This window comes from Lycorma delicatula, chromosome 12, assembly GCF_047948215.1.
Source record: "Lycorma delicatula isolate Av1 chromosome 12, ASM4794821v1, whole genome shotgun sequence".
NCBI classification, from domain to species: Eukaryota; Metazoa; Arthropoda; class Insecta; order Hemiptera; family Fulgoridae; genus Lycorma; species Lycorma delicatula.
The window spans coordinates 59,933,783-59,956,859 of NC_134466.1; the positions used below are offsets into that span (position 1 = coordinate 59,933,783).

At 32.2% G+C, this 23,077-nt stretch overlaps 2 protein-coding genes across 2 annotated transcripts in view; one reads left to right on the top strand and one right to left on the bottom strand.

The window, feature by feature from the left end:
• The window catches only part of LOC142333255 (uncharacterized), a 496,762-nt gene that overhangs the window by 335,553 nt on the left and 138,132 nt on the right, over positions 1 to 23,077 (top strand). The gene's annotated exons all lie outside the window — the stretch shown is intronic.
• Positions 1 to 23,077, bottom strand: part of LOC142333256 (uncharacterized) — a 301,571-nt gene that overhangs the window by 243,207 nt on the left and 35,287 nt on the right. The window contains exon 2 of the mRNA XM_075380259.1: positions 13,551 to 14,021. The gene's annotated coding sequence lies outside the window, so the exon portion shown is untranslated. The remainder of the gene's footprint in view (positions 1 to 13,550; positions 14,022 to 23,077) is intronic.

Below are 23,077 nucleotides of genomic sequence, written 5' to 3' on the forward strand. Positions count from 1 at the left end.
GTAATACTAAATTATATTTTTAATATGTTTGACATAGGATATACAGGTATTACATATTTACATAAATAAAATTTATTTCAACACTTAAAGAGCATCTTAGTTTTACTTTTCTTTCGAATATAGCAAGAATTTCTCTATATTAAAGAGGAAAGTATAGTGATCATGTCAAAAATTGGGTATCGGGTTTTGTTTTGCAAATTTCTATGCTTTATGGACCAACTTTCTTCCTTTTTCCTGTTTATCCTCCGGTAATTACCTTTTAGATAATACTTCAGAAAATGAATGTGGATAATATGTATGAGTGTAAATGAAGTGTAGTCTTGTACAGTTTCAGTTCGACCGTTCCTGAGATGTATGGTTAATTGAAACCCAACCACCACCGAACACCGGTATCCACGTTCTAGTATTGAAATCCGTGTAAAAATAACTGACTTTACTACGACTTGAACGCTGAAACTCTCGACTTCCTAATCAGCTGATTTGGGAAGACGCGTTCACCATTAGAGCAACCCGGTGAGTTTATGGACCAGCTAGATCAACTACATCAAACCCACCGGGTAGGTCTAGTGGGGTGAACACATCTTCCCAAATCAGCTGATTTGGAAGTCGAGTGTTCCAGCGTTCAAGTCCTAATAAAGTCAATTATTTTTACACGGATTTGAATAGTAGATCGTGGATACCGGTGTTCTTTGGTGATTGGGTTTCAATTAACCACACATCTCAATTATGGTCGAACTGAGACTGTACAAGACTACAGTTCACTTACACTCATACATATCATCCTCTGAAGTATTATTTGAACGGTAATTTCCGGAGGCTAAACGGGGGAAAAAGAAAGAATTATGTACGTAGTGGTACTGTTTTTGTCATTATATCTCAGGTCTGACCAAACTGATTTTCTTCAAATTTGGCTCAAATATTTCTATTTATCTAAAGGTAGTGATCATATTAATTTTTCTCTTTCAAAATACATTAAGGGGGGTGGGTAAATATCGCGGAAAAAGTTTCGAATTTCTTCAGAAATATGTGTTACAAAAAACTTTATAAAAGGAAAACTGTTACCTCTATTGCATATATAAATAATTTTTTTTTTTTTTTTCAAAAAATTAACCTTTTCTTTTGTTCTTTTACGTTATTTCCCTTCAGTTTAAATATTTTTCAAAACGTTTTAGTTGAATTCTACTTCATTTACAGAGCTATCAATAGATGTCTACAATTTTTTTTTTGTCTTCAGTCATTTGACTGGTTTGATGAAAGTTTCCCTATCTAATGCTAGTCGTTTCATTTCAGTATACCCTCTACATCCTACATCCCTAACAATTTGTTTTACATATTCCAAACGTGGCCTGCCTACACAATTTTTCCCTTCTACCTGTCCTTCCAACGTTAAAGCGACTATTCCAGGATGCCTTAGTATGTGGCCTATAAGTCTGTCTCTTCTTTTAACTATATTTTTCCAAATGCTTCTTTCTTCATCTATTTGCCTCAATACCTCTTCATTTGTCACTTTATCCACCCGTCTGATTTTTAACATTCTCCTATAGCACCGCATTTCAAAAGCTTCTAATCTTTTCTTCTCAGATACTCCGATCGTCCAAGTTTCACTTCCATATAAAGCGACACTCCAAACATACACTTTCAGAAATCTTTTCCTGACATTTAAATTAATTTTTGATGTAAATAAATTATATTTCTTACTGAAGGCTCGTTTCGCTTGTGCTATTCGGCATTTTATATCGCTCCTGCTTCGTCCATCTTTAGTAATTCCACTTCCCAAATAACAAAATTCTTCTACCTCCATAATCTTTTCTCCTCCTATTGTCACATTCAGTGAATCATCTTTGTTATTTCTACTACATTTCATTAATTTTGTTTTCTTCTTGTTTATTTTCATGCGATAGTTCTTGCGTAGGACTTCATCTATGCCATTCATTGTTTCTTCTAAATCCTTTTTACTATCGGCTAGAATTACTATATCATCAGCAAATCGTAGCATCTTTATTTTTTCACCTTGTACTGTTTCTCCGAATCTAAATATGTCTACAATATTTTAGTTATATACAAATCCTGGACCTTTAAATACAGAAAGGTTTTTTGAAATTTTTATTTTCACGTTTAGTATTTATTGAATGGGTTTTTAGATTTATTAAAATCTATTTGAGTAAATTTGTTAAGCTTAACTTACGTATTAACATTTTTAGAAAACCCTTTCTTAAAATTTATTGATATAGAGATTATATAGTTTCATATTATACAGAGTGTTTCTAAAATGATGGGCTGGCTATACTTTTTCAGATTCTACTTTTAAAACTAAATAAAATAAAATATCCTTAGTAAAAATAGCAATTTCTCCTTCGTTTTCCCGCTGTCCACCATTTTGTTATTTTTATATAAAAGACAAATCGGGCATTATTTTTTTTAAATATCGGGCTAATAAAATTGAAATGTTTTCCAAGTAACCAAAAATCTTTACTATAAAAAATCCTACATTGGGAAATTCATACATATATTACAACACGGTTATAAAACCCAAAAACCTTCTATACGTGCTACAAATCTTTAACAATAAATAATCAATAAACACTAGAGATTATTTATAAAAAGAAAAGAAAAATTTTAAGATGTAACTAAGCACAAAGTGAGAAAATAAAAAAATATTTTATCAAAAAATATTTAGATCAAAAAATGAAATTTGAAATTTATAAAAAAAAAATTGATAAAATTATCGACTTAATTAAACGATTGAGGTAAAGTTTTACGGTCATTTAAATAGAATGAATTAAAAAACACTGAAAAGAGAAAAATTTATTTGATAATCTCAAAAGTAAAACGGTTGACTTCCACAGATAAGAAAGGATCTCCAAGAGATCTGAATAAATGAAGAAGAAATTTTTAGTCAAGAAAAGGTACGTGGGTTAAAAAGATTTAAGGTCGCTCAAGACGGAAAAGGAAATAAGAGCAGGAGATTTACAAAAGAACATAGAGAAAAATTAAGAAAAATGATAGCTGAGAAGGCAGAAGATTACAGTTTTAAATGAAAAATAAAGTTTATTCACCCAGTTGAGGGATGGCAAATTCAAAAAAACCTCTGCCTCAGTAAATGCGTGAAAAGGACGGATTTTCGGTTTTAGTTAAAAAAATAAAGGATATTATACTAACATGATGAGTTTTGAAAATAATATTATTTTCGGTGTTTTTTTTTTACATAGTTTTTGAGTTGTGACTGCATAAATTGCTTAACACTGTTACTTGCCAACAATCCAGTTTGTTACTCTTACCCATAATTAAAAAAAAAGAAAAGATTCAAATTGATACAAAAAAATTAAAACTTTAAAAATGATTTTTTGGACACCATCCCCTTTCGTTCATATCAGATCCTTGGATTATTGGGAAATTAACTCTTCGCATCTGGTGATGCTCACAAAAATCTAATTTTGGCTTTCTAATACGCAGTGGCGGCTCGTAGAAAGATTAGGGGGGGGGGGGGGGGGTGCTGCTGCAGAAATTTTTTTCTGGGCCTTTTCAAGGATATGTTTAAATTTTTCTGTAAAATAAAAGAACCGAAAAAAATGAGTCAAATAGAATAGCTGGAAGCAGGATAATAATCTAATTCTACAATTTATCACACTCAAGAATATGGTACACGGTTTAACCGAATAAATAATAAAAAGTCAGTGCAGATAATATTTTTTAGTATTATTAGATAGATAATAACTTAATAAAATGTCCGCTTAAAAACACTACAGTCCAACGGTACTTAATTTAAATTTCTATGTACACAGAAACAAATACATAATTAGGTTTTACTAATTACTTTCTATTTCACTTCTCCAGCGTGTCTTTGGACAGGTTTAGCAGTCAAAGAGCCCTTGCTTTCCGCCATCTTCTGATCACTACCGGAAAATCAGCTAAACCGCTTTCATATTCCTTCCAGTGACTAAACTAAAAAAGGGAGCGAACAAGGAACGTTCCATACACACGCGAAGTAAAAAAAAAAAATATCTTCCACCAGCACGCCAGGGTCGGCACTGCGGGAGCGACAGTTCTCTATCTCCCTCGCAACCTCGCGTGCAGCTTCCAATGTGCGCATGCGCACTACAGCCAAACACCACGCCACTTTAATTGTGAAGCGCATAGATCTATACAAAAAGATTTTTGTATCTTTGTCATAAACTGAGGGATGGTTGCTGACATTAGGCTTAAGGATTATGTATTGTACAAGTATAAAGAAAGAATTAAAGAAAAAAGGATTAATTTTATTAAAATAAAGAGGAAATGGGGGCTGCTACAGTTCCACAGTGCCTGTACGTGAGCCGCCATTGCTAATACGTCACCCTTCAAGTTACAACATGAAAACCTTGAAAACGTACGTAAAAACTCACTTTTTTGGCTCTAACTCTAGTACTTGTGAAGTGATTCACTTGAAAATCAATAGGACTCTATTTTCATTAGATTTACATCATCCTACCAAGTTCTGTTAAATTTGCATCCGGTAGAGCGGACGAAAAAATCTTATATATATGTGTGTGTGTGTAAATAAATATTGCAGAATTGTGTTCAGGAAATTCTAAAGAAAAAGAAACGTAAAGAGAAGTTGGCCCCCGCCTCGCTTCATCTCTTTAGAACAACTGACTGGGACATTAGCAAATTTCTACATTTGCGGAAATTCAAATTTTTCGGAAATCTACTTTTCTTTTCTTTCTTTCTTTTTCCTGTTTAGCCTCCGGTAACTACCGTTCAGATAATACCTCATAGGATGAATGAGGATGATATGTGTATGAGTGTAAATGAAGTGTAGTCTTGAACATTCTCAGTTCAAACATTCCTGAGATGTGTGGTTAATTGAAACCCAACCAACAAAGAACACCGGTATCCACGATCTAGTATTCAAATCCGTGTAAAAATAACTGGCTTTACTAGGACTTGAACGCTGTAACTCTCGACTTCCAAATCAGCTGATTTGGGAAGACCCGTTAACCACTAGACCAACCCGGTGGGTTTCGGAAATCTGCTAACATCACAAATCATAACTTGATTTTACATATAGTAACTTCATTAGATTTCCAGTAAACAAAAGAAATTTGTAGAGAATTTAATTCGTAGAAAATCGATGTGGACATGAAAAGAAGTTTAAAAAATTTTCCAAAGAATTTTAAATCGATGGAATGTTGTGTAAAAAGAAAACGAAGAATGACATTTCGAACTATTATTTTAATAGTAAGTTTGTAAAACTTTTTTTACACATTTATTAAAAAATTGGGCTCAAAATATATTTCCAGTCCGTCCAGATTTTGTAATGGACGGATCGGGCTGATCTTTTTTTGTTCTACTCAGATTTAATTTTTTTTATAATAATTTTCTGAAATATTAATCGAAATAAAATTGTAGGACCTGTTTTATTCAATAATTCAGGTCAAACAATCATTAAATGTTCTCCTTAATTCAAGTTATAGTGACTTCATTTTAGTTGAGAAATCAGGACAAAATGTTTCGTTAAGTTTTAATTCGAAAACGAATCGTTTTCTCGAGTTCAGTTTTTTTTATAAATTTTTTCTTTATTCTCAATTGTAGAGTCTTAAAATCCTTTGCGTTTATTTGTGAGGCGCTCTGTAGTGATATATTCAAAAAGAATTGGATAAATTTTTAATATATCTTTTGGAATTTACATTATTTAAAAAAAGATTTGTCATGATTTAAAAATTAGAGAGGTCCTGTTAACTTCACTTAGGAGTAATATACTTATAAAGTTCCTTTGTAAAGTGAAACATTCGTTTCAAAGATTTTAAACTAACGATAATAAAACTAAAACTACCGGTAAGTAAATTTGAATAAATTGGCATTTCTAAAAGAAGAGTAATTTGAGATAACGAGAAACAACCGTACGGCATTCGGAATTGAAAGGCAAAGTTTCTTTTTTTCTTTTTACTTTTTTGAAATATTAAATATCCGATATTAGATTACAATGAATAAAATGATGCAAATTAGATTTAATTTATACATTGCTTTTTTTTTTTTTACGTGATTGAAGATAAAAAGTTAAACTTAATTCGTGTTTCTCCCCTAAAACTTGGATGATATATCTCTGTTTTTTTTTTTTTTTAGCCTCCGGAACCACCGTAATGTATTACTTCACAGGATGAATTTTGAGGATGATGTGTATGAATATAAATGAACTGTAGTCTTGTATAGTTGCAGGTAGACCATTCCTGTGGTTGGGTTTCAACTAACCACACATCTCAGGATTGGACCACACTTCATTTACACTCATACATATCATCCTCATTCATCCTCTCAAGTATTATCTAGAAATGGTAGTTACCGGAGGCTAAACAGTAAAAAAGAAAGGTAGACCATTCCTAAAATGTGTGGTTAATTGAAATCCAACCACCAAAGAACACCGGTATCCACGATCTAGCATTCAAATCCGTATTAAAGTAACTGCCTTTACTAGGATTTGAACCTTAGAACTCTCTTCTTCGAAATCAGCTGATTTGCGATGATGAGTTAACCACTAGACCAACCCGGCGGATAGGATGATATAACCTAAAACCTATCTAGACAGTTGTATTTTATGCAAGTAGAAAAAACGAAAAAATTAAATTTTACCATAAAGTCCATAGGAACAAATATATATATACTAACATTTTCTGTCGCAGCTTCCGTCGTGAAATAGATAATCAGAATTTGTACATGAATACAAAAATTATTTAAATTACTTCAAAAAAAAGAATTATTCAACAATAAAAAATATCTCAAAAAGAATGAACACAAATAATACAAATTGTCCTTGAGTTGAAAAAGAGAACTCTAGGAAAAAAGAAAATGTATAGGTAAACTTACAATGAATGGTAGGTATATCGTTTGTCAACATTTCCTTACGTGTATGGAAATGAATACGGGTTGTCTGAATAATTTTGAGACTCAACAACATGCGACCGAAAGTAATACCGTACTTTTTTTCGAATTTTTTCACCTTAATATTTTATTTATTTTAAATTGAGCGTAACTGAAGAGCAACTCAACCAATCTTCATCAAATTTTCACACGCACAATCTCAGATACATTACTTCATCATATATAAATTTCAATGAAATTAATCTAGTAGTTTTGGAAATATTTGAGCCACAAAATTATTACATAGCCATATAAATATATAAGGAAATATAAAGAAATTGATTTATTAGTTTAGGAGATTTTCGGGCCACAAAATTTTATATATCGGCCTATATATACAGGGTCCGGCATATAAATCTGACGATTTTGTAGTAATTGTTATGTTGGCACCACTGTCACTGAGAAGGCGGGAATGTTGTACATCGACAGGTCTATTCATGCTATTTCAGTAGCCAGTATGTCGTGGTCGGGTGAACAATGAACGTGTGTTATTGAAGCCTCTTTTAAAAATAACGACTCTGTTATTGTAACACAGCGTTTATTTCGCAGACATTTCAATTTAAAACGACACGCTTCTATTCCTAGTAGGAATACGATATTGTTGTGGGTGAAGAATTTTAGGAACACATCGTCTGCTTTAAAAATGAAACCGACAGGACGAAACCGGACTGTGAGAACGCCTGAAAACATTAACGCTGTAAGGTTAGCTGTTACGCGGTCTCCACGACGTTCAGCAGCGAGACGTGCTGCTGCGTTAGCCAGTTTCTGATCGAAGTGTACGACGAATTCTTCATTCCGACCTGAAATTCCATCCGTATAAGATGATGTTAGTGCAGCGACTTAACGCAAATGATCGGCGTCTCGCTAAGCAGCTGGCGAAGTATCCTCGAAAATGTCCACCAGGATGCCATTATTCTTTTAAGTGACGAGGCGTATTTTCATCTGTCAGGATTTGTGAATAATCAAAATTACCGTTATTGGGCTTCGCATAATCTACGGAAGATTCTTGAAAAACCATTTCACAGTCGATATGTTACAGTGTGGTTTGCGGTTTCAAAGTTCGGCATAATTGGCCCGTATTTTTTTGAGGAGTTAAATCGCAGAGTAACAGTTACATCTCATCGATAAGTAAACATGTCGAATGAATTTCTGCGACCGAAATCGAATGACTTTCAAGGACATGAAATTTGGTTTCAACAGGATGTGCCACCGCCCGTACGGTGAGAATCGCAGTGGATGTTCTGCGAGAAACCTTTTCTGGACGTTTGATTTCCCGATTTGGCGACGTTCCTTGGCCAGCGCGTTCACCTGATCTGGCTGTTTGTGATTTTGTTCTGTGGGGGGTATCTCAAACGTAAAGTCTTTAGCAGTCGACCACAGTCAATTGCAGAACTCAAGGAGGCCATTGAAGCGGTTCCACAAGTGATGATTGAGCGAACTATGTCAAATTTTAGAATGAGGTTAAGTGAGTGTGTGAGGAGTAATGGAAAACATTTGGACGACATAATATTCAAATAAAAAAAAATCTAGGTAAGTAATTCACTATAAATTGATCTTTAATTTGATATATTAAATGTTTTAATAGTACGAATCACAGTTTAATTATTATCCCACAAAAATCGTCAGGTTTATATGCCGGACCCTGTATATATATAAAGAAAGCTTAATTTATATGAGTGGTATTTCATTCTCTTTATACCTCAAGACGTAAAGAAAACCCATTTTCACCCCCCACCACCGCCACGCACACCACGCGACTGAAAGTAATACACCTTACTTCTCCTTGAAATATTGGTAAAAATAATTTTAGTTATAAAAATAAAAGGTTATTTATGATTTACTTGATTCGAAGGTCAGAGTTAATCTTTTATTGCGATGAAAGAATCACAGGTTTTTGATCTTCTGGAAAGATATTATGAGGTTTTTAAAATGCGTATTAAATTGTGTTTTGGTTTTTAAAATAATTTCATTCTTCCAAATTTTTAATGTGTTTACCTAAATCGTATCATTATAGAACTTTGTATTCGTATTTCCGTTTTGTTGTTTTTCGAATTTCAATGTTCAGTGTTTAATTAACTTACGTGTTGTTTATTAGACTTAAACCTTGTATTATATGATTGTATTTCATAGATGAAAAGGAAAATATCGTTTGTAAACTGATAGACTGGCGCCATTTCTTTAATTTATTTACATAAAAGCGTAGCCTTTTTTATGTCTCTGTTAAAAGTTAAAATATTTATTTGTATACTTTGTGTCTAGGATATAATTACTTCCTGTAGAGGTAAATAATAGACCGCTTGTATTATTGCTATTTTAAAATGTTTGTTTTTTTTTATTTAAAATTTCAAAATGCTCGTAACAGTTATTTTAACTAATTACCGTACTGAAATTCTTAGAATTTAAACTTAACTTTTCTCATATTGTTAAGATCAAGAAGAATATTTTCATATTGCTTTTTACCCGACAGAGTAAAATAGCTCCTAAAACTGTATCGGCAATAAATTTTGAGCTTAAATAATTGGTATCCTATAATATTAATCTTTATGTTACACCGACAATAACTTTATTTTCCAGAAAGTAAACGAAAGAATTTAATTCTAAGGTAATTAAACATGATGAAGTGTTAAAAAAATGTTTACTTTTATTTATTTATTTAAATAAACTAAACCAAATACTGTATTATAATTTTAAACCGCAACAAGAATCATTTCAATACTGGAAAATATTTAGAAATAAAATCGAAATTATTATTTTATATATATATATATATATATGAGTGTTTTGCGAAGAAATTGAAAGAATTTCAGAACGAATTCTAATAGTGAAAATAATAAAAAAAGTTTATATAAATATGCGTCCGGAAACGCTTGCCCACGATTCTTGGGCAAAGAGTGAAATAAAACCATACTGAAATTCTACGAACCCAAAATAAGGAGTATGGTTTTAAACAGACAAAACTGACCCTTATGGTTTGAGCTGACAAATTGAATAAAACAATGATTTTATTTCTAGATATTCTCAGTTGTTAAAAATTAATGTATTTTTTAACCACGTTTCGAATATTTTGATGTTAATAAAATTCATTTTTTGTTTTGTGTTTGCCTTTATATATATAATAATGTTCAGAAATAAATTCTGTACAAGTTTTCTTTTAACATTTTATGTATTTATTACCTACTAGCAGACCCGGCAATGCTATATATATATATATATATATATATATATATATAGAGAGAGAGAGAGAGAGAGAGAGAGTTTAAATGAACACAATTGAAAATTGATTAAAAAATTAAAAAACTGAACTTCACAAATGTTACCTTTCACTAATTTTTCTTCCCCTTTTCCCTTTCCAACTTCTCCCTTTCACCCTTTTCCCTCCCCCCTCTCCCAGTTTCCTTTTTACCCTTTCCCGTTTACCCCTTTTCTCTTTCCACCTTTTCCCCCTTTTTCCCTTTTGCCCGCGCGTAAATCGGTCCATTAGTTTTTTGGTCTTTAGTGGACACACATACGAACATGCCTTTTATATATATATATATATATATATATATATAGAATAAAAAAGTCTGTTTGTATATTTGCTTGTTTGTTTCGTAAATATCTCGACACCGGCCCCACCTAGCGGGTGTAGTTTTTGCAAAAATATTTCTTTTCAGGTAACTAATACTCATATTCTGATTATGGACCAAATCGGTCCGTAAATATAATTTTTCTAAATATCTCAACCCCAGCGGGTCCATTTTTGCAGAGATAATTCTTTCCATGTAAATAACATGTATTCTGAATATGAGTCAAATCGGACCATAATACAATTTTTCGAAATATCTCTACGCCAGCGCCACCTAGCGGGTCCAAACAAATTCGGAAACCTTCCCTGGCATGCGTCCAACCATTCCCCAAAGTTTTGTTGCTATCAGTTGAACGGTTTACGAAGGTATAAGAGATATACAGACAGACAAACATTCATTTTTATATATATATAGATGTAACAAATTTATTGTACGTAAAAAACAAAAAAAAAACGGGGTTTCACCTCAATTTTTTCCGTTCTATCAGTTTTCTCAAAAACCACTGCAGTTACGGTTCTGAAACCTGTTTTATTCAATTTATCAGGTTAAACCCGATAATAAATCATCACGTTTATTCCTTAATTTTGGTTCCTTGAATTTCAGTACGGCTTTATTTCACTCTATGCCCAGGAATCGTGGCGAAATATTTCGCCAGCCGTTACTTACTAACAAAGCTTTTCCGGATCCATGTTTATGTAAACGTTTTTTCCTTATTTTCACTGTTAGAACTCGTCTTGAAATTGTTTCCATTTCTTCGTGAAATACCCTGATATATATCGAAATAATTGTAAAAACAAACACAACAACAAACATTTCCTTCTAGACGTGTATCTGGGAAGAGTTTTAAGAGTAAACCTTAAATTCGATTCGAACGTGATGAAACACGAGTTTGAACAAGTTATATCACCTTATTATCCAAAGACAATGACGTCATTTGGTATATTTACATACTCGAAGGCGAGTTATATCATGAGAATTTTTATTAGTTATTTTACCGTATTACAACCACAATAATGGCGGTAAAAAAAATCCTTAAAAGTTGAAAGTTTATAAGTGGTGGAGATTAACTGAAAAGACTCTTTTTTGTAATTGTTAAATCTGGTCAGATCTACTTTTTGTAACCGGTCAGTCAGCTAAACCAATAAAAACTCTATTTTACAATTATTATTATTAGTAGTGTAAAATTAGGAATGTAAGAATGTAAGAAATTCAAAGTCATCCGTCACCACATGAGGTGCTCCCCTTGCCTCATCTAGCCTCGCACGAGGATTCATATATGTCGTACGGTGGTGACGGATGACCTTGAATTTTTCCCTACTTTCCTGATTTTATACTACTACTAATTGGTTTACTTGACGTTTCTCCCACCACCACCCCATTCGGTCACCTTAAAGCATAAGACCGCATGTCTGTGCCAAAAATGGCTTCTGAACCTCGAAATAGTTTAGTAACCAATGTCTTAACTAGCTCCAGATCTAACCTAAAAGCGTTATACTACTAATATACAGGGTGTCCCATATAAAACGCAACCCATCAATCAGTCATCCATCAAATTTCAAAAGTCAAGCTTACTCCTCTACTCGCTACTGAAATGGACTTGTCCAACATCTGAACATCGCGGCGACGCAGTAGAACACTACCGGTAGTAACAACAATGCAATCATGACGTTCAGTGTATTGCTAGAGACAAGATGGTGTTTTCGCTAGATGAACGTGTTTTCATTGTCGAGTCGTACTTAAGTACGAAATCAGCGGTCGCAGTGCAAGATTTGTTTCGCCATATGTACCCAGATAAACCAGCTCCTAACAAAACATCAGTATTAAGGTTAGTTGCAAAATTTAGTGAGACCGGTTCTGTTAATAACAAGGAACACAAAAGATCTGCGTCAGTGTTGAATACAGATACAGTCGCTGAAATCAAAGACCGATTACTCGCCTCGCCAAATAAATCGATCAGACGTTTGTCTGCTGAAATTAATTTGTCTAAATCGACTGTTCATCGGGCGACCAAACGATTACAATTACGACCTTATCGCATTCAAACGGTTCATCGACTTCTTGAGCCCGACAAAGAAAAACGGCTACAATATTGTCAACGAGTTCTGCGTGAGGGAATTAACGTTATGGATTGGTTATTTTTCACAGATGAAGCACAGTTTCATTTGGATGGCTAAGTAAACAGCCAGAACAATAGAATTTGGAGCGATGAAAATTCCCACGTTTATCACGAAAAACAATTACACCCGCAGAAGTTGGGCGTGTGGTGCGCGATATCTCGGATGAAAATAATCGGTCCTATTTTTTTCGAGTACACCATTAATGCAGAACGATATCAGGATATTTTATTTCAGTTCATCGCACTCTTGGAAGAGGAGGCAGACACTGCTGCTACAACATGACGTTGCGACATCGCACTACGCAGGTTCAACTTCTGATTTCGTTGAGGAATTCTTTGGTAATCGTGTTATCGGTCGAGGCTTGTGGCCACCGAGATCTGCAAATTTGACTGCGGCGGATTTTTTTCTACGGTGTTACCTCAAAGAAAAAGCCTACAGCAACAAACCACGAACACTTGAACAATACAAAGTCAATATTGAACAAGCTGTTTTAAATATCCAGCCATAAACTTTTAAAAAAGTTGCAAGAAACGCTGTAAACAGAATTGAAGCTTGTATTCAAGAAGATGGCGGACACTTCCAAGCTTTACTCTAAATGTTAGGTAATGTATGGTAATAATAAAAATTACATTTACATTTACACATGCCTTTTTATTATTTCAATACCTACCAATATAAGGTTGGGTTGCGTTTTATATGGGACACCTGTATATATATATATAGTATATATAATAATTTTTATAATGATTAATAACTTACATTTAAAATGTTTTTTTCATTTAATAAAATTATTAACTTCATGGGATTAAATAATGTTAAATTTTACATAATAGATATATTATTTCCATTTTTCTAAATTTATTGAACATAAATGAGTTTTGCGATGCTTTGTTGGCTTTTTTGTTGTAATACCATTCTAATTTTGTTTATCTCTGCTATTAATTAAATTATATTAATATTATTTTTAACGTACCTTGTTTTATAAATTGTAAGATCTTCTTATAAGTGTGGCTGCTGCATTTGTTACAAAGTTTGTTTGTTGTTATTATTTAACGCTAAAATTTCCCAGTAAGCTACGGTGTGAATTTTAAATAATTTGTTTTAACGATCCTATGGATAGAAATTTTATTTATTTATTTTTTCCCGTTTAACGCGGGGATATTTTATTATCTTGATCTATACACTTCTACGTTTATTTTTATACTTTATAAATAAACCGTGATTTTAAATTATCACTTTTATTTTGTTTTATTATAATTATTTGTTTTAGTGTAATAACTTTGTTGATTTTTATCACATAAATGTGATCATTAATGTTGTTTATTTTTTCTATTTTATTATTTGTATAAATATATACATTTTCGTTTTTCTTTTATTTTCAATTCTGTTATTTAATTATTTATTTTTTAATTAATAACGATGTGATTCGTCATCCAAAAATGATCTGAAACAAAATAAAAACACATAAAGAATTATTTTCTTTTGTTCATACAAAATTGTTGCTTAATAAAATATTTTTTATGAATAGAAACAAGATTTTATATATATATATATATATACAGAGGGTGTCCCATATAAAACGCAACCCAACCTTATATTGGTAGGTATTGAAATAATAAAAAGGCATGTGTAAATGTAAATGTAATTTTTATTATTACCATCCATTACCTTACATTTAGAGTAAATGTTGGAAGTGGCCGCCATCTTCTTGAATACAAGCTTCAATTCATTTTACAGCGTTTCTTGCAACTTTTTCAAAGTTTATAGCTGGATATTTAAAACAGCTTGTTCAGTATTGACTTTCAATCGTTCAAGTATTCGTGGTTTGTTGCTGTAGCCTTTTTCCTTGAGATAACCCCGTAGAAAAAAATCCGCCGCAGTCAAATCTGGAGATCTTGGTGGCCACAAGCCTCGACGGATAACACGATTACCAAAGAATTCCTCGACGAAATCAGAAGTTGAACCTGCGTAGTGCGATGTCGCACCGTCATGTTGTAGCAGCAATGTCTGCCTCCTCTTCCAAGAGTGCGATGAACTGAAATAAAATATCCTGATATCGTTCTGCATTAATGATGTACTCGAAAAAAATAGGACCGATTATTTTCATCCGAGATATCGCGCACCACACGCCCAACTTCTGGGGGTGTAATTGTTTTTCGTGATAAACGTGGGAATTTTCATCGCTCCAACTTCTACTGTTTTGGCTGTTTACGTAGCCGTCCAAATGAAACCGTGCTTCATCTGTGAAAAATAACGAATCCATAACGTTAATTCCCGCACGCAGAACACGTTGACAATATTGTAGCCGTTTTTCTTTGTCGGGCTCAAGAAGTCGATGAACCGTTTGAATGCGATAAGGTCGTAATTGTAATCGTTTGATCGCCCGATGAACAGTCGATTTAGACAAATTAATTTCAGCAGATAAACGTCTAATCGATTTATTTGGCGAGGCGTGTAATCGGTCTTCTATTTCAGCGACTGTATCTGTATTCAACACTGACGGAGATCTTTTGTGTTCCTTGTTATTAATAGAACCGGTCTCTCTAAATTTTGCGACTAACCTTAATACTGATGTTTTGTTAGGAGCCGGTTTATCTGGGTACTTATGGCGAAACAAATCTTGCACTGCAACCACATGATTTCGTACTGAAGTACGACTTGACAATGAAAACACTTTCATCTAGCGAAAACACCATCTTGTCTCTAGCGATACACTGAACGTTATGATTGCATTGTTGTTACTATCGGTAGTGTTCTACTGCGTCGCCGCGATGTTCGGATGTTGGACGAGTCCATTTCAGTAACGAGTAGGGGAGTAAGCTTGACTTTTGAAATTTCATGGATGAGTGATTGATGGGTTGCGTTTTATATGGGACACCCTGTATATATATATATATATATATATATATATATACAGAACTGCCGTTTTACTTACGTGGCGAATATATTTAGAGTAACTATATTAAATGAGAAAGTTAGGTAATCAACTGACAAAAGGGGTATCGGATTTTATTGCAAATCTTTACGTATTGGGGTCCAATCTAGACCAAAATTCTGATGAGGACACTCCATGTCTTCCTTGTACGCTTAAAATTACATATATACTTTTTTTTAAATGAAAAGTACATAAAATTTTATTTAATTAATACTCTTGATTTATTTTTTAAAATTATTTATTGTAAAAAAAATTTACAATAGAGGTTAATAATTATTAATAAATTAATATATTTAAAATAAAAAAAAAGGTAAAAAAAAACGAAATGAAGTCGGATTCGAACCGATTTCGTTCCCTTTGTAAGATGCAAATATTTCATCAATTAATCTTTCATTTGGCTATAACTCTGAAATTAATGAAAATAAGTACGAATTATGATTTATCGTTGAAAAGTTCTCAATGAGAGCTTATTACTGAACTTAAGAAAAAGTTCGAAATTCACATTTTTGGAATTTTGGGTTTTTAGACGCTTTTGATCTACTCGATTGCAATCAAAAGGGGAGGTGCACAACTAGATGTTACAACATTCGTAAATCCAGAATTTCAACATCCAATGGCTAAATCGTTTTTGAGTTAAGTTATGCGAATACAGATGTCACGCGGTCCTAGTAAAGCCAGCTATTTTTATACGGATTTGAATACTAGATCGTGGATACCGGTGTTCTTTTGGTGGTTGGGTTTCAATTAACCACACATCTCAGGTATGGTCGAACTGAGAATGTACAAGACTACACTTCATTCACACTCGTAGATATCATCCTCATTCATCCTCTGAAGTATTATCTAAACGGTAGTTACCGGAGACTAAACAGGAAAAAAAGAAAGAAAAAAGATGTCACGCCGAATCTAGACAAAATGGATTCAGGGATGGTAAAAATTGATATCTCCGTTGAAATCTGATCACAATACTTCCTTTACTTCGTACAAGGAAGGAAATACATATCTACGTGTGGGATGTGTTTCGCACTACTTTTGGCCTTATATCTCAGGAGAGACAGAATAATTTTCTTTAAATTTGGCTTAAGTTCTTCTATATATGGGGCATCGATCATATTATTTTTTTTCAAAATTCGTTAGGGTATGGAAGATATCGCGAAAAAAACCGATTTCGATTTTTTTCAGAGGAATTTCAGAAATAACTTTATTAAAGCAAGTTTGTTACCTACCATGCATGTAATCCAACTATTTTTCTTTTCCAAAAATCAACCCCCACCTAGTAAAATTTAAATATACGTTTTTTGTTTTTTCGATCTACATCCCATCGATTTAAATTTTAAATATCAATGATTTTTTGAAAATTTGTACTTCATATAAAGAGCTGTCAAGAAATGTTTATAATTTTTTTTTTTTAAATGATAATCCCCAGACCTAAAATGCAGAAAGATATTTTGAAAATTTCATTCTATTATTTTAGTATTTATAAAAGACGGTGTTTAGTTTGTTTAAGGAAATTTATTAAGTATTAATATGTGTACGAATATTTGTAGAAAAAATTTTTTCTTAAATTTATTCCCCACCTCTAAAAATTTTTATTTTTGGTTAAACTCTTTAATTTTAATTATTAAACGCCGTGAAAGTCGTACAATAAATTTCCAGATATTTTGATTTTTGATTCTATTGTTAAATCAACATTGTACATCCCTTCCAAAAGATATAATAAATTAAATATTTTTTTGTACCAGGTATTTTAAAATTTTAAGTAAAATTTTCGTAAATCGTTTTTACTTTCTTTTACGAACTAAAGGAAGTATTGTGATCGCTAAAAATTTCGGTTTTCAGATTTGAACGGAAATATCCATTTTGACCAACTCTGAACCCATTTTGACTAGTTTCAGCGTGACGTCAGTACGTACGTACGTACGTATATGCGTATATATCTTGCAAAATTAAAAAACGATTATCTGTAGGATGTTAAAATTTTGGATTTAGTACTGTTGTAACATCTAGTTATGCATTTTTTTTTTTTTTATTGCAATCGACTGAACCAAGTGTTCAAAAAAATCCGAAATTCCAAAAAAAATATGAATTTTGAACTTTTTCTTAACTGCAATAATAGGCCCTGATTGAGAGCTTTTCAACGATGTATCATAACTAGTACTTATTTTCATTGGTTTTAGAGCTATTGCCGCCAAATTAAATTTTAATTAATGAAATATATATATCTTGGAAGACACATCGGTTCGGACCAGACTTCATCTCCTTTTTTTAACTTTTTTTTTAATTTAAGTATTTATTAATAATTATTAACCTCTGATTTTCAAAAAAGTTTTACAAAAATAATAATTAAATAAAAATGAAAAAAAATATATATGAAAAAAATCAGAAGTTATTAACGAAATAAAATTTTATGTACTTTGCATTTAAAAAAATGTGTATATGTAATTTAATAGGCGTAAAAGGAATTCATGTGGTTCCATATCAGATTTTTTTAGATGTTTTCTAATTTTTTAAATGTATTTCACTGACTTCTTAGTAAAAGTATTTTCGTTATAATTATTAAATTGTTTCTTTTTAAATTTTATTTAAATAATGAAATTAATTTGTATTTTGTTACGAAATATCAATATTTATGGTCATTACCCGGTGGAAATTGATAGTGTATAAATATATAACATTCCTAACCGGGATTCGAACCCGGCACCTCGGCACGAAATAAATTAAAGTTAGTAAATTAAATTGAATAGATTAAATAGAAAAAAAATTAAAGTAATACAATATTACTCTTTCATTTTATTAAATTCATTAATAAGTTTATTTAATTTATAACGGAAATTTATATCGGAAAAAAATATAAAATTATAATAATTAAAATTCTAACTATATTATAATTCAAGATTATATTATATAAAGTAAAAAAAAAAAAATTAAACTTTAATCTTTCTAAGACGTATATAAACAAATCAGTGCATAAATTGTATTCATACAAATTGTTTGTATCCAATGGCGAAATTAAATGCAGTAATTATAACTTACTGCATTAATCATCTTTTCTCTGAGTATGCGTTTGTGTGTGTGTGTGTGTGTGTGTGTGTGTGTGTGTGTATGTGTAGGAGTTCCATTATGGCATAAGTTGTAGGAAAGTGAATCCGCCTGGAGTAAGGTTATTATTGTTAGGATCATAGTGTTTTATACAGAGTAAACTGGCGAGAGAGTTAGTGCAGCATGTTGTGTAATTCGGAGAGAGGGTGTTTGGTATTGCAAGTATGTCCACTTTATTAGCAGCGTCGTTATAATACTCGGTGGTATGGTGTGGAATACACGTTACATATCAGCCCGTTGCTTTTACGGTTGTTATTAATAGTATTATGTAGAATTTCGGTTGGAATTTTTATTACTTTTATAATTTTATGTTTGTTAAATGCCTATTAGTTGTATTCATCTCATAATATTTTTATCGCCGGTTCTTTTTTTACATAAATATCACGCGAACGTTACTAAAATGTATGTTGCACATTACAAAGCGAAGTCAAATAGAATTTTTAACAAAATATTCAAATATAATTTAAAAAAAATTCATTCTACATTTTTTTTACGGATTAGAATCATGTACAGGTTTAAATAACGTAAGTAATTTAGTATACCGATTGTTTTTTTCTCTTCAAAAAATTTCATTAGGCTTGTATTTCCTCAAAAAATATAATTTAATTTTAGTTTCTTTTTAGGATTGAAAATTTATCCTGCTGACCTCCGTGGCTGAGTAAGTAGCATCTCGGAATTTCGAGTTGAGGTACTGGGTTCGAATGCCGGTTAGGCATAACATCTTTTCATACGCTACCAATTTCCACCGGGCTAATGACCATAGCTAGTTAATACTCGTTCTTTCATTACAAAAAAATAAAAAATAAAATACTCATCCTGTAACCATATAATTTTTTTTTTTACTTTTAAGGCCGCAAAGGATCACTTTAGTCAGAATAATTCAAGTCTTTTTTGCCAATCTTTTGGCCTTTAAGTTCTTAGCTTTTACTTTCTCCCAATAGTTAGTCATTCTTAATGATCTTGCTTTACGATCCTCTTCTGAATAAACCCTTTTTGTATAATTAAAAGTTCTTACTTTAAAGTCGGTATTCGGATCTTTAATAACAAATTTTAATTTTTCGGATTTATTAATTAAATCTTCGTAAGTCAAATTTAATTTTTGCATGTCTTCTTTAATTTCTTTGATCCATAATGGCGGATTTTTTAAAGACCAAAATCGATCGATAATTCTCTTAGTAATCCTATCCTGCGGTAATCTTAACAAGTGTGCGCAGAAAGAAATTCGCTTCTTTTTCATAGTATCCATTAAGGATTCCAAGTTTTCGTACAGAAATTTATTAGTCAATAATCTGCGTTCAATTTTAAGCAAAGGTTCGGTCCTATTTTTCTGATACAATCTAAATAAAGTCTCGCTTGCGTAAGTAATTACCGGTTTAACCACAGTTTTGTAATGTCTAATGTTAGTGTTAATCGAGAGCGATTTTTTCTCTAAGATATTTAAATTTTTCTACACGTTCTGCTTTGTTTCCATTAATATTCACAGAATTAATAACTAAAGGATCTATAGCCATCATTTTAGTCTTTTCGTAAGAAATTTTAAGTCCAATTTTATCCGCAAGTTCTTCTATACTTGTTATTTGTATTATGGCTTCTGCGATACTATTACCTAATAAAGCTAAGTCGTCGGCAAATCCTAGTCGATTTAAATTTAAGTTATCTCTTTTGTATCCTATGTGAATATTTTTTGGATTAATTTTAAACCGTTCGCGCATCAGAAATTCTAGTGCACAATTAAATAATAAAGGCGAAAGTCCGTCGCCTTGTCTCAGTCCGGATTTTATGTAAACAGGTTCGGAAAATTCGCCACGAAACTTCACTTTAGATTTTGTATTTGTCAAACCGACCATATTTGCCAATTTAGGATCCAATCCGAGATTTCTCAGAATTTTTAATATCGAAGGCGTATGTATGAAATCGTACGTTTTTTTGAAATCAATGAAAGAAATAATCATCTGTTTTAGCTTTCTATTATAAATATCTATAAGTAATTTCAAAGTAATAACTTGATCTGGACATCTGCGCCAAGGCCGAAAACCACCTTGGTAATCGCCTAGCTCGCTTTCTAGTTGGTCCTTAATTTTATTGTAAATAATTCTAGATAAAATTTTATACGTACAATCCAATAACGAAATATTTATAAATGAAATATTGATTATAATGTTTGTAATAATAATATCTTGGGGGAGGATAGGTGTTAACCAGTTTTCTGCAGTAGCAAAACTAGCCACAAAGATTCTGCGAAAGAAGGAGCAGGGTAGACACCTGAACAGATAGTGAGAAGAAACGGGATGCAACCATGTCTAGGGTGCCTTTCTTACTCCTCAAATGAGGAGGCGAGGGTCCCCGATAATAACATGCGAACCGTCCAGTAGAACACATAAGACCAGCGAAAACCTCAGGAAACGAGGTGTAGGATACCGGACTGGAGAGCGAAGGTAGGACAAGCAGTCTCCTCTGCAAAGCTGGCGTTCGTTCGTGCTTGCATGGTTGGGTAACAGTGATGATGCACGGAGATTGAACACACCGAGCTCGAATGCACCTCCTGACTAATGCTTAAATGCGATTTCCGGCATCGGGAGGGGTGCTGGTAAGGTGGAGGTTTAGTCGGTAGGGCGTAGGCTACATACGCCGTAACATCTACGGAACCTGTTACGACACTTTGTAAATGGGATTACTCCCCTAACCAGAGAGAGAGAAAAAAAAGAAGAAGAAAAAGGTGTTAACCAAACTTAAGGGACTAATATATCAGATTATTTAAAAACGATAATTAATTGGTGGTCTTAAAGAGGAATATATTTTTTCTAGGCAAGAGCAATTAGTGAATATAATTTTTCTGTTTTTATACTTAAAAGTTATTTTAGGGTTTCTATAATCAATTATTATATTGATTATTGATTAATCAATAATCAATATAATTCTGTTTGGTTCCTGTTTGGTACAGGAACCAAACAGCAACAGTAATAATTGAAGAACATAAGAAAGAAGCCGTAATAAGAAAGGGAGTCCGACAAGGATGTTCCCTATCTCCGTTACTTTTTAATCTTAACATGGATCTAGCAGTTAATGATGTTAAAGAACAATTTAGATTCGGACTAACAGTACAAGGTGAAAAGATAAAGATGCTACGATTTGCTGATGATATAGTAATTCTAGCCGAGAGTAAAAAGGATTTAGAAAAAACAATGAACGGCATAGATGAAGTCCTACGCAAGAACAATCGCGTGAAAATAAACAAGAACAAAACAAAAGTAATGAAATGTAGTAGAAATAACAAAGATGTACCACTGAATGTGAAAATAGGAGGAGAAAAGATTATGGAGGTAGAAGAATTTTGTTATTTGGGAAGTAGAATTACTAAAGATGGACGAAGCAGGAGCGATATAAAATGCCGAATAGCACAAGCGAAACGAGCCTTCAGTAAGAAATATAATTTGTTTACATCAAAAATTAATTTAAATGTCAGGAAAAGATTTTTGAAAGTATATCTTTGGAGTGTCGTTTTATATGGAAGTGAAACTTGGACGATCGGAGTATCTGAGAAGAAAAGATTAGAAGCTTTTGAAATGCGGTGCTATAGGAGAATGTTAAAAATCAGATGGGTGGATAAAGTGACAAATGAAGAGGTATTGCGGCAAATCGACGAAGAAAGATGCATTTGGAAAAATATATTTAAAAGAAGAGACAGACTTATAGGCCACATACTAAGGCATACTGGAATAGTCGCTTTAATATTGGAAGGACAGGTAGAAAGGAAAAATTGTGTAGCCAGGCCAGGTTTGGAATATGTAAAACAAATTGTTTGGGATGTAGGATGTAGAGGGTATACTGAAATGAAACGACTAGCACTAGATAGGGAATCTTGGAGAGATGCATCAAACCAGTAAAATGATTGAAGACAAAAAAAAAATCAATAATAATTTTGTATAGCTAATTAATAAAATTAGTGTTGTATAAAATATCAAGCAAAATTAAACGAAAATAAATTGTTCAGATGAACTTGCTGCCTTTGGTCGTTTATTTAATTATTTGGTTCACGACTAATAAATAAAAGTTATTTTGGCATAAAAAGACGTTTTACGTACACTGAAATTTTAAACAGTTATAACACGAATGGTGGTGTATTTTCAATTTTTCTTCTTTACTTTTGTTTTATGATGTTATACAAGGTTGATTGTTCTTATTTTTATATTTTATTTTGCAAATTTATTCAATAAATTTAGTATAGACCTATTTTCGTGTAACTTAGTAAAGGCTATTTCGGTTTACAAGAAATAACCTTGTTATACGACATTTTAATTGTATTAATAAATCGTATTTTAATCAATTACTGAACCATTTAAGGAATTTTCCCATCGATTTATTTAAAATATAATAAAAGGATTTTTTTTTACAGAAACTACTTTGTTGTCTAATTAAAAAAAAAACCTTTTGAGCAAGTAGACCGACCTTTTCGTTAATTTAATTTG